The 13,941-nt window shown below is 37.0% G+C and overlaps 1 long non-coding RNA gene across 1 annotated transcript in view; it reads right to left on the bottom strand.

Annotated features, from left to right (window-relative positions):
• The window catches only part of LOC114674419 (uncharacterized), a 162,972-nt gene extending 150,907 nt beyond the window's left edge, over positions 1 to 12,065 (bottom strand). Inside the window, exons 1-2 of the long non-coding RNA XR_013411577.1 lie at positions 11,995 to 12,065; positions 11,515 to 11,641 (exon numbers count right to left, since the gene is read on the bottom strand). This is a non-coding gene — a long non-coding RNA (uncharacterized LOC114674419). The remainder of the gene's footprint in view (positions 1 to 11,514; positions 11,642 to 11,994) is intronic.
• Positions 12,066 to 13,941: the final 1,876 nt, after the last annotated feature.

The following is a 13,941-nucleotide window of genomic DNA, read 5'->3' as shown; positions in this document are numbered from 1 at the left end:
GATGGGATTGTTTGTTTTTTTCTTGTAAATTTGTTTGAGTTCTTGTGCTGGAGAGGATGTGGAGAAATAGGACCACTTTTACACTGTTGGTGGGATTGTAAACTAGTTCAACCATTGTGGAAAACAGTATGGCGATTCCTCAAGGATCTAGAACTAGAAATACCATTTGACCCAGCCATCCCCTTACGGGGTATATACCCAAAGGATTATAAATCATGCTGCTATAAAGACACATGCACACGTATGTTTATTGCGGCACTATTCACAATAGCAAAGACTTGGAATCAACCCAAATGTCCATCAGTGACACACTGGATTAAGAAAATGTGGCACATATACACCATGGAACACTAAGCAGCCATAAAAAAGGATGAGTGTGTGTTCTTTGTAGGAACATGGATGCAGCCGGAAACCATCATTCTCAGCAAACTATCGCAAGAACAGAAAACCAAACACTGCATGTTCTCACTCATAGGTGGGAACTGAACAATGAGATCACTTGGATTCGGGAAGGGGAACATCACACACCGGGGCCTATTATGGGGATTGTGGTGGGGAGCGATGGCATGGGAATTATACCTGATGTAAATGACGAGATGATGGGTGCTGATGAGTTGATGGGTGCAGCACACCAACATGGCACAAGTATACATATGTAACAAAACTGCACATTGTGCATATGTACCCTAGAACTTAAAGTATAATAAAAAAAAAAAAAAGAAAAAAAAAGCTGACAGAACTGACAGAACTTAAATGCTCTAATTTTTCAAAAATAGCTAATTAATGAATCTAATCATTGAACATTTTGCTGCTAATATAACAAAGAGTGAGGCAACTAGACATCACGTACCTCCTGATTAAAGAATACAATACCGGCCGGGTGCAGTGGCTCACGCCTGTAATCCCAGCACTTTGGGAGGCCGAGGCAGGCGGATCATGAGGTCAGGAGATCGAGACCATTCTGCCTAACATGGTGAAACCCCGTCTCTGCTAAAACTACAAAAAATTAGCCGGGTGTGGTGGCAGGCACCTGTAGTCTCATCTACTTGGGAGGCTGAGACAGGAGAATGGCGTGAACCCGGGAGGCAGAGCTTGCAGTGAGCTGAGATCGCGCCACTGCACTCCAGCCTGGGCGATGAACAAGACTCCATCTCAAAAAAGAAAAAAAAAAAAAATACAATACCACCTACAGTCTTTCCAATGGAACGGAAGGAACATGAGCCTGCTGTAGCCTGAGATCCAGCACCAAGTATTTAAAGAAATAGCAAGGACAAAGAACACGTTAAACCACACCATTAGCACATAACAAGTAAAGTCTATACTATGGAAAACCTTACAAGACAAATGTCCAGGGTTGATGAACAGATGAGTGGCAAGGTAATATAAAGAAGTGGCAGGAAAGTCTGTCAATGAAAAAATATATCATTTATTTTAAATGGGCAAGAAGAAAACCATAAAAATCACTAGCAGAAGTTCTCTACAAGAAATTAAATGGAGATTCTTTCATGCTGAAATAAAAGGAGGCTAGACAATAACTTGAATTCAAAGAAAGAAAAGCATCGGAAAAGTAACTTTACAGGTAAATAGAAAACGGAATATAAATGTATTTTTTGTTATTAACTAATTTTTTCCTCAACTGTATAAAACAGTATTTATAAGTCTATGTTGATGGACATACAATATATAAAGGTACAATTTGTGTGACAAAATGGTACACTGAAACAGTAGGGAATGAGCTTTATGAGAGCAAAGTCCTTGTATACTATTGAAATTAGGTTGATATTATCTCAACTAGATTTTTATAAGTTAAATGTTAATTGTGATCCTCAGACCAATCACTAAAAAAACTCAAAATCATATTAAAAGAAATGACAAATGAATTAAATGATATGCTAGAAGTACCTAACAAAAGACAGTAATTTAATAGAATTCAAAAATGCATAAGAAGTACATAAAATAAACACAAATATGGTGGATGTGAGTCCTATCTTATCAGTAAATGCATTACATAATAATGGACTAAGGACTCGAATTAAAAGTAGAGATTGGAAGAATGGTCAACTATACACAAGTCAACTAAACACAACTATACACAAGTCAACTAAAACACAAGTCAATTAAACACAACTATACACAAGTCAACTAAACACAAGTCAACTATAACCTATCTACAAAGGTACACTTTGTATTCAAAGACACAAACAGGTTAAAATTAAAAGGATGGAAAGAGATATACTATGTAAACAATAGTAAGAGAACTGGTGTGGCTATACTAATATCAGACAATATAGACTATAAGGCAAAATATTGTTGTTAGATACAAAGGTGATTTTATAATAAGAGGTTAATTCATCTAGAAAATATAACAATTTAAAATATATTATAATCCAACAATAGAGCTCAATATTCATAAAGAAAAACTGCAGATTTGAAGGAGAGGCACGTCAACCTTAGCAGCTGCAAAAATCAATCCCCTTTTAAACAATAAATAAAAAACTGGAAAGAAATTCAAGAAGGAAATTCAACATTTGAACAGCACTATAAATGAACTAGAACTAACATCTATAAAATACTCCACCCAACAGAACAGACTACAGATTAGGCCCTATGGTAGTCCTTAAAACAAAGCCCAATAAACTTAAAAATATTCAAATCATACAAAGTATGTTTTCTGGCCATAATGCAATTATATTAGAAATCAGTAACAATGAAATATGGAAAACTCACAAAAATGTGGACATCAATAATACACTATTAAATAACCAATAGGTCAAGAAGAAATCCCAGGTAAATTTGAAAAGACTTGGAAATAAGTGAAGGAAAACACAACATATTAAAATACATGAAATGCACCTAAAACAGTACTTAAAGGTAAATTTATAGCTCTAACCTTCTCTTAAAAAAATAAGACGTTTTCAGACTAATAACCTATCTTTGCAACTTCTTAAGTAACTAGAGTAAGAAGAGGAAACTAAAGCCAAAGCAAACAGAAGGAAAAAATAAAGATTACAGTGGTAATAAATGAAAAAGAGTAGGGAAAGTAACCAAAACCAAAAGCAGGTTTTTTGAAAAGATCAAATAACCAAACCAAAAGTAGGTTCTTTGACGAGATCAAACCAAATTGACAACCTGTAAGACTGATAAAGAAACAAAGATAGAAGATGCAAGTTACTAAAATCAGAAATAAAAGAGGAGGTATTTTTACTTATATTTTATGTATCTTAGAAATTAAAAGTATTATAAAGAAATGCTATAAACAATCATATACCAACAAATTAAGATAACCTAAATGAAATGGTCAAATCCTCAGAACGACAGAAACAACAGACTCAAAAAAAGAAACAGGAAAAAAATTAGAAAATTGGAATAGACCTATAAGAAGAAAAAAGACTGAATTAATAGTGAAAAACTTCCTATAAGAAAAAGTACAGGACCAGATGGCTTCACTGGTGAATTCTACCAAATGTTTGAAGAAGAATCAACAACAATCTTCTACAGACTCCTCCAAAAAAACAGAAGAGGAAAGAGAGGAGAGACACTTCACAACTCATTCTATGAGGCCAGTATTATTCTGAAAACAAAATCAAAGACATCCCCCAACACACACACACACACACACACACCACCGCACCAATTTCCCTCATGAACACTGTTGCAAAAATTCTCATCAAAATACTAGTACACATGTAACATGTGAAGGATTATACACAATGGATGAGTGGGATTTCTCTTGAGGAATGCATAGTTGGCATATCATATAAAAATCAACAAATACCATAGGATGAAAAACACGTGACCATCCCAGTAGACAGAAAATAAACATATGACAAAATTCAAACCCTTCCACAATTAAAAAGGAAAACCTATTGGCAATAGGAAGGAGCCTGACAAAGGACATCTATGAAAAGCTCAATGCTATCTTCATTCTTAGTGATTAGTGACTGAAAGTTTTCTTCCTAATATCAGGAACAAGACAAGAATGTCAGTTTTCATCCCTTATATTCAACACGGTACTACAGGATCCAGTTATGGCACTTAGGCAAGAAAAAGAAACAAGGTAATCATATTGGAAAGGAAGAATGAAACTACCTCTATTTGCAATTGATATGATCTTGCACAGAGAAAATCCTAAGGAATCTATAAAAAATTAGAGGCTATAACTGAGTTATTAGAAACTCGGTTTCTAATGTTTGAAGGATACAAAATCAAGATATAAAAATCAGTTATATTTCTACAGACTAGCAATAAACAATCTGGACATGAATTTAAGAAATCAGTTCCATTTTCACTAGCACAACATGAATGGCACACCTAGGAATAAACATAACCAAAAAGTGTAAGATGAGCATACTCAAAACTGCAAAAATCTGAAAGAAATTTACAAAAAATATAAATAAATGTAAAGACATCTCACATTTATAGACTGGAAGACAATCTTTTAAAGACGGAAATATTTTCAAAAATGATCTACAGATTCAATGGAATCACTATGAAAATCTCAGTTGCCTTTATGCAAAATAAGGCGATTTAAAATTTAAATGGAAATGCAAGGCACCCTGAATAGTCACAGTAGTACTGAAAATGAAGAACAAGGTCAGAGGACTCACACTTTCCAATTTCAAAACTTACTACACAGCTACAGTAATCGAGACTGTTTTGTACCAGCATGAGGACAGACATACAGATCTATGGAACAGAAATGAGAATTCTGAAATAAAGACATACATTCATGATCAGTTAATTTTCAACAAAGATGTCAAAACTTCAACTAGAGAAGAGTAATCTGTTTTATAAATGGGCTGGGATAATTGGATATCAACATGGAAAAAAAAAAGAAAAAGATTTTGGAACTCTACGTTATATTGTGGTAACAGACTGCCACGACTTGTTTTCTGGTCACAACCCTGCTGACCAAAACAAGATCTGGCCCAAACAGGATAAAGTGAAGAAATTAGCAGGAACCAGCAGAGGGCGATGAAAGCGATCCCTAGTTGCCCTCATTGCTCATTGGACTGGGATACTCCCACCAACGCCATAACAGTTTACAAGTGCCAAGGCAACTACCCAGAAGTTACCACCCCTTTCCTAGAAAGTTATAAATAAACTTCCCCCCCCAATTTGAATTGACTCACCCATCCATGTAATTGAAAGCGAATGTAAGGGAGTATAAATACAGTTTGTAAAAGAGCCCATAAGTTGGTGACTCTGGGCCCCCTGCCTATGAGTTAGGCCTGTTCTACAAAGAACAGTACCTACAGTTCTAAGAGATGGCTAACAGCACTGGCTCACCCTTGAATTCTTTCCTGTGCAAAGCCAAGAACCCTTCTGGACTGAACCCAAAAGTTGAGGCTTGCTTGTGCTGTACCATCATCTATAAAAATTAACTCAAGTGAATCAAAAACCCAAATCCTAAATATAAGAGTAAAAACTGTAAACTGCTTAAAAACATAATTGTATATTTTGGTGACCTTGGATTAAGCAATGGTTTACCTACATTTGACAGCAAAAGCACAAGCAACCAAAGAAAAACAGACAAATTAAACTTTACAAACTTCAAAACTTTTGTATTTTAAAGGATATTATCAAAACAGTGAAAAGATAACACACAAAATGAGATAATTAAAAATGGGCACAGGACTTTTACAAGGAGATTTATATCTTCAATGAATCAGGGTTTGACAAGACATGTGTGTCATCATCTCATAGCTCATGCAACTTACATACACATTGTTGGACAATCATGAATCACTCTCTATATATACATGTAAAGGCCATATAGATGCTCATCCAGCATGTGCTTAATCTGTTAACTGACAACTCATTTTTTCCCAATGCAACTCATTCCATTTAAGAACATTTTAAGCCATTCTACAACATAAATGTATTTCAAAACATCATATGGTACACAATAAATATATATGCTATATTTGTCAATTAAAAGTACAAAAGAACATCCAAAATGGTACAAAAACAAGGAGAAGCAACGGATTTCGTAGACATTTCTTCAAATAAGACATATATGTGACTAATGTTTAAAAATCTTCAAAATCAAGAGTCATCAGTGAAATGCAAGTTAAAACCTCAATGACATACCACTAGATGTTCTCCTAAATGGCTATAATTTTATTTTTTTTAATTTATTTATTATTATTATACTTTAAGTTGTAGGGTACATGTGCATAACGTGCAGGTTTGTTACATATGTATACTTGTGCCATGTTGCTGTGCTGCACCCATCAACTCGTCATTTACATCAGGTATAACTCCCAATGCAATCCCTCCCCCCTCCCCCCTCCCCATGATAGGCCCCGGTGTGTGATGTTCCCCTTCCTGAGTCCAAGTGATCTCATTGTTCAGTTCCCACCTATGAGTGAGAACATGCGGTGTTTGGTTTTCTGTTCTTGTGATAGTTTGCTGAGAATGATGGTTTCCAGCTGCATCCATGTCCCTACAAAGGACACAAACTCATCCTTTTTTATGGCCGCATAGTATTCCATGGTGTATATGTGCCACATTTTCTTAATCCAATCTGTCACTGATGGACATTTGGGTTGATTCCAAGTCTTTGCTATTGTGAATAGTGCCGCAATAAACATACGTGTGCATGTGTCTTTATAGCAGCATAATTTATAATCCTTTGGGTATATACCCAGTAATGGGATGGCTGGGTCATATGGCACATCTAGTTCTAGATCCTTGAGGAATCGCCATACTGTTTTCCATAATGGTTGAACTAGTTTACAATCCCACCAACAGTGTAAAAGTGTTCCTATTTCTCCACATCCTCTCCAACACCTGTTGCTTCCTGACTTTTTAATGATCGCCATTCTAACTGGTCTGAGATGGTATCTCATTGTGGTTTTGATCTGCATTTCTCTGATGGCCAGTGATGATGAGCATTTTTTCATGTGTCTGTTGGCTGTATGAATGTCTTCTTTTGAGAAATGTCTGTTCATATCCTTTGCCCACTTTTTGATGGGGTTGTTTGTTTTTTTCTTGTAAATTGGTTTGAGTTCTTTGTAGGTTCTGGATATTAGCCCTTTGTCAGATGAGTAGATTGCAAAAATTTTCTCCTATTCTGTAGGTTGCCTGTTCACTCTGATGGTAGTTTCTTTTGCTGTGCAGAAGCTCTTTAGTTTAATGAGATCCCATTTGTCAATTTTGGCTTTTGCTGCCGTTGCTTTTGGTGTTTTAGACATGAAGTCTTTGCCCATGCCTATGTCCTGAATGGTACTACCTAGGTTTTCCTCTAGGGTTTTTATGGTATTAGGTCTAACATTTAAGTCTCTAATCCATCTTGAATTAATTTTTGTATAAGGAGTAAGGAAAGGATCCAGTTTCAGCTTTCTACTTATGGCTAGCCAATTTTCCCAGCACCATTTATTAAATAGGGAATCCTTTCCCCATTTCTTGTTTCTCTCAGGTTTGTCAAAGATCAGATGGCTGTAGATGTGTGGTATTATTTCTGAGGACTCTGTTCTGTTCCATTGGTCTATATCTCTGTTTTGGTACCAGTACCATGCTGTTTTGGTTACTGTAGCCTTGTAGTATAGTTTGAAGTCAGGTAGTGTGATGCCTCCAGCTTTGTTCTTTTGACTTAGGACTGTCTTGGAGATGCGGGCTCTTTTTTGGTTCCATATGAACTTTAAAGCAGTTTTTTCCAATTCTGTGAAGAAACTCATTGGTAGCTTGATGGGGATGGCATTGAATCTATAAATTACCTTGGGCAGTATGGCCATTTTCACGATATTGATTCTTCCTATCCATGAGCATGGTATGTTCTTCCATTTGTTTGTGTCCTCTTTGATTTCACTGAGCAGTGGTTTGTAGTTCTCCTTGAAGAGGTCCTTTACATCCCTTGTCAGTTGGATTCCTAGGTATTTTATTCTCTTTGAAGCAATTGTGAATGGAAGTTCATTCCTGGTTTGGCTCTCTGTTTGTCTGTTACTGGTGTATAAGAATGCTTGTGATTTTTGCACATTAATTTTGTATTCTGAGACTTTGCTGAAGTTGCTTATCAGCTTAAGGAGATTTTGGGCTGAGACAATGGGGTTTTCTAAATATACAATCATGTCATCTGCAAACAGGGACAATTTGACTTCTTCTTTTCCTAACTGAGTACCCTTGATTTCTTTCTCTTGCCTAATTGCCCTAGAATGGCTATAATTTTAAAAGGCAGAAAATAAAAAGTGTTGGCAAGGATGTAGAGAAATCAGATCCCTCATATGTAGCTTGTGAAAATGTAAAATGGTGCAATTCTCCTCTGGAAAGCAGATATTGCTTTAGAAAGTTAAATATGGAATTGCCGTATCACTCAGCTATTTTACTCCTAGGTATGCCCCCAAGAGAACTGAAAATATTTGTCCATGCAAAAGCTCGTACATGAATGTTCCTCACAGCATTGTCCATAATTGCCAAAAAGTGAAAAATTCCACGTCTATCAACTGATGAATAAACAAAATTTGTTATATCCATAAATTAAATATTATTCAGCTATAAAAAGGAATGCACTACTGATTCATGCAAGAACGTGCACAAACCTTGAAAACATGCTAAGTGAAAGAAGCCAACCACAAAAGGCTACATATTGTGTGATTCAATTTATATGAAATGCCCAGAAAATAAAATCCCATTGAGACAGAAAGTAGATTAGTGGTTGCCAGTAGCTGGAGGAGGGGAGCAAGGAGTAGCTCTTCTAATAGTAGTTGACAGCTTTATAAATATATTAAAAATAAACTGTATACTTTAAAGGGTGATTTTTTAGTATGTAAATTATATATGTCAATTAAAATTTAACTAAAACCTGAACCATAATGATATCAACTTAATATTTTAACTTCAAACTCATAAATGTATATATTTATCCCCAACAGTGTTTGGAAAAAATCTATAAGGTCTTTCTGTGACTGTGATCCAATACTGTCTCTCCGTAATTTTCTCAAGATCCAAATAATGCATAACGCATCTTTTTAGAGTCCCAGTTCTACATCATTTCAAACCGTGTGTGAAATCAGCCATTTTTGGGGTCATTCTCAGGGCTAAATTTGTCCAAATATTTTTCTGGTCTCCTACAGTTATAGTGTAAACACCTAATTTGGTGAGATTTTAAATCTACTCTTTAGAGTCTCTTGGAAGCTTCTAATTTCATTTTAAATTGAACCACAAACTTCCTCTACTTTAAACTCATTTAATCATATTTTTGGTATTTAATTAAAACACGTAACCACTACAGGTAGCTTAAGCAGTTTTGAAGGGAACAGAACCAATTCTTGACAAGCATGTAACTCAGCTGGTGTAAATGGAAGGGCAAAGGCAGGAAAAAGGAAAAGCATCTAAGGCACAAGTCAACAGATAACAGAAAAAAACACTGAAAAACCAGTTTGTTCAGGACATTCGTATACAGAAATTAGATTAAATACCTGCTATTATACTTAAACGCGATAGTAAGGTATGGATGAGTCTGAATATGTGAAAAGGTCATTGCACACATATATTAATATGATAGCATGGACCACAGACCAGATTTTGGGGAACATATAAACAGAGAAATTTGACTAGTGTTTATCCACCCATGTATAAACCTGCACCCTTAGTTGAGGATAAAATATCCTTCAGTCCATTTCTAGGACTTTTACTGCAAAAACAAAAAATGGTGATCACTAAACTTTGAAGAATATAAGCAACCCCAACCACATAGAGCCCCACCTCTGTGTCTCTACTCTACTCATGGATTCTAATTATTGCCTTGAAACAGATTATACACCCTGGGTCTAAATAATGTCCTTTGTAGCTTTGGAAATGACTTTTCTCATCTTTTAAACGGCTACAACGATTGCTGTGTTGGTAGATAGCGGGCACCAAAGATGTCCACACCCTAATTTTCTGTGAATATATTGCCTTATACCACAAAAGGAACTGTGTAGACAAGAGTAAATCTTCCTGAGATTAGATTATCTTTGACTACTAAAGTAGGTCCAACCTAATCACATGGGTTTCTAAAAGTAGAAGAACAAGGTAGATGAATATGTCAGATGCAACACAAGGACCTGACCAACTCTGGGTGGCTTTAAAGATGGAGAGAGACCATGAGTCATAGAATGTGGGTAGCTCCTAGAAGCAAGGAAATGAAGACCTCAGTCCTACAACCACATATAACCGAATTCTGCCAAAAATCTAAATGAGCAAAGAAAGACATTGTCTCCCAGGGCCTCCAGAGAGAAACACAGCCCTGGCCACACCTCAATTTTAGCCCACTAAAACTGGTGCTAGACCTGGATCTACAGAACTGTAACATAATACATTTATACTGTTTTAAGACACTAAAATTGTGTTAATTTTTAATACTCACAATAAAAAAAAATAAAATGAACTCATCCTCACAGAAATGGGACTAATTTTAAACTAGATGATTCATGTAAAAAGGATATACCGTTCCTGATACTAAAGTTGTTAGTAGTTTTACCATTGCTCTTCTGTTATTGTTAGTCTCACAGCACTTAGAACATGAGGCATTGTTTCATAGATATATTTATCAAAATAGATTGCATGCCCCTTGATGGCAACAGTCATGCCTAATTTATTTTGGAGTACTCATGCTAGCCATACCATTGCAGGTTTTTTAATTCTTTCATATATCTGTGATTAAACAAACAATTGGACAGTATTGCAGGATTTTGCATTTTCAGATACTCAGAATTCTGCGCTAAATAATTATAGGAACACTTGGGAGTTGCTGCTCTACCTAACTGATATGAAACTATGGCAACGGGAGAAAAAAATGAAAGTAAACTATCTTTTGTAATTGGTCTTAGATAGGCAAGAACACGGCCAATAGTGAATTAAGGAATGAAAAGCATTACAGAAGACTAAATGGGATGCAACATTCATAGCTTTGACATAGTTGTTGTTAGAGACAAATTTTATGAATGACAATACATGTAGTCTATATGCATTGCTTATGTGATGTGTATTAGGAGTTATTTTCTTACCATTCTGCTCAATAAGACTTAGTAGAAAAGATGAACAAGCAACAGTAAGAACAGCTCTTTCATCTCTTCTATAAATTTCTTACCAGTCAGTATTAAAATTGTCCCAAATTTAAGCCTGTTTGTGTTACCATATACACAGAATACTCATCAGGGATTACACAAAGAATATTAGAATAGAAAGAAGCTTTAAGAATTTCAATTGAATTACAAGACACCCTGATACGTAGGCACATTTTTTTCTAAGCTTTTTTTTTTTTTTTTTTTTTTGCTCAAAGTAGTATCTCCAGAGCCGCAAAGCACAATTTTCACTGCTTTGGAAAATAATGTTGTATTTTCTGAGTCAAGTATATCTGGATAATTACTTATTTGAAGTCTACAAACACAACTTTTGAGATATTGAAAAGCAAACATGTAAGACAGGTTAAAACAAGAAAGGTATGTTTATAATACACTATTGTTTTGGTTTAGGTATCATTGTATCCTTAAATCTTTGAGTATATAGAAAAAACATAATCTAGAGACTCACAGGATTTGTGTTCATCTTTCTGCGGCAGACAGACTCAAAGATGGCCCCATGGTTTCCATCTCATGCTTTGGCTCTTGCATACTCTTCTCCCTTTGAGTTTAGGTCAGACTCGTGAGTTTGTTCTAGCCTGCAGAATACAACAAAAGTGGCATGCTATATGTAATTATGACATGTAAGATTGTTAACAGCTGTCTTCCTAGGAGACATTATTTCCCTTGCTGGCTTTTAAGAAACCAGCTGCCATTGGTGTATTTCCCGTATGTTTTCTTGCTTTTTGTCGGTTTCAAATAAACAGAATGTGAAAAACAAACAAGTCTGAAACTGACTTCAAGTTTTAAGAGTGGTAAAGTACTATGAAAGTTAAAGAGGCGCACCCCGCCGCCATTTTGTCCCCTGGTCCCTGCAAGGCATACTGACAGCCGGCGCCCCAGCGTGGACCCGTCCTGGTCTGCGCGACGCACGACCCTCATGGACACTCACCCCTGGCCACCCTGCGCAGTTCGCAGTTCAGAGCGGCTCAGACCTTCCCGCCGGGAAAGGGGCGGGGCGGGACGCGGCAGGGAGGTCTTGGAGAGGCGGGGCGGCTTCCCAGCATACCGCACCACGTGACTCTCAGTGTGGCCGCGCTTCTCCCAGCTGCAAGCGCCTTGTGGCCCGCGCGCAGGCGCACTCTGGTTCGCGCCACTGGGGCGCCCAGGCGGGAGGTCGGAGCATCTTGTGAGTTAGAATATGGAGAGGGCCACATGACAACCGAGGGTGGCCTCTGTCCAGCAGCTGGTAAAAAAGTCATAACGCTCAGTGCGATAACCTGCAAGAAGACTGAATTTTGCCAACAATCACATGAGCTTAAACGAAGTTCCTTCTCCAGTTGAGCCTTAGATGAGACTAGTACTCTGGCTAACATATTGATTGCAGCTTTGTTAAACTCTAAACGGGACGCTAACTAAATTATTCCTCGACTCATGACACAGAATACATGAGATAATGTATTGTTTTAAGCAATAGCTAATATATTAGGTTTCAAAACCTTTTCTGTGCAGGTTGAGACAATACAAGCTATTGCCTCCTATTTCTTATTTAAAGTATTAAATACTAAATCAACACAATAACATCAGTTGACCCATTATGATACTACATACATGAACTGACAAGTGAAACTTCCATCTCTAGGTTGTTTCAAGACTGTATATGAAAAATTGGTTAAATGTTTAAGTTGGGTGCCCAATTAATTTGCTACAAAACTTTTTTTAATCTCTTTTTTCTTTCTTATCTCTGCAATATCTACTAACCAAATTAGGCAAGCTCACATCATAAAGATTTCTAAAATTCATCTAGTTTCCTTAATTCATAGTCATGATCCGTGATTTGGGAGCTATCATATCCCACCTTTCACTGTATCAACTTCATTTTTTTTTTTTTTTTTTTTTTTTTTTTGAGACAGAGTCTCGCTCCGTCGTCCAGGCTGGAGTGCAGTGGCACGATCTTGGCTCACTGCAAGCTCCGCTTCCCAGGTTTACACCATTCTCCTGCCTCAGCTTCCAGAGTAGCTGGGACTACAGGCACCTGCCATCACGCCCAACTAATTTTTTTGTATTTTTAAAAGAGACAGGGTTTCACTGTGTTAGCCAGGACGGTCTCGATCTCCTGACCTCGTGATCTGCCCACCTCGGCCTCCCAAAATGCTGGGATTACAGGCGTGAGCCACTGCGCCTGGCCTGACTGTATCAACTTCATTCTGATCTCCACACTTCACTCTCACTCTTTTTCCCCTTCCTTCATTTTTACCTGAAACCAGAGTAATATTTGCTATATAAACATGTAATTCCATGAACCAGATTCTCTACCTGCTTTCCGGAGTCTTTGGGAAAAGGCTAAACTCTTCAGTATAACTCATCTTATGCCCCAGGTTTTACTAATTTCATCTGCCTAGCTAAAAGAAACATATTTTGTTTCCTCAAGGGTAAGGATTACGCATGTCTTATCACTTTATTCTCAGCATTCTGCATGTCTGATTCAAGCCTCGAACAAATTTGACATTTAATATTTGTTGAAGTAATACCTGAAGCAATAAATAACATATTTTTAAATGTATGTCATCAGAACGAGAATCTCACATACATGTTGTACATTTATTTTCTGTACCTATTCATCAATACACTTTTTTTTTTTTTTTTTTTTTTGAGACCAAGTCTCGCTCTGTCACCCAAGCTGCAGTGCAGTGGCACTGTCTCGGCTCACTGCAAGCTCTGCCTCCCGGGTCCACGCCATTCTCCTGTCTCAGCCTCCTGAACAGCTGGGACTACAGGCGCCCGCCACTGCACCCAGCTAATTTTTTGTATTTTTAGTAGAAACGGGGTTTCACCATGATCTCGATTTCCTGACCTCGTGATCCGCCTGCCTTGGCCTCCCAAAGTGCTGGGATTACAA

This window comes from Macaca mulatta, chromosome 20, assembly GCF_049350105.2.
Source record: "Macaca mulatta isolate MMU2019108-1 chromosome 20, T2T-MMU8v2.0, whole genome shotgun sequence".
Classification (NCBI taxonomy): Eukaryota; Metazoa; Chordata; class Mammalia; order Primates; family Cercopithecidae; genus Macaca; species Macaca mulatta.
The sequence above is the reverse complement of the archived record's forward strand: the minus strand, read 5'-3'. Positions and strand labels throughout refer to the sequence as shown.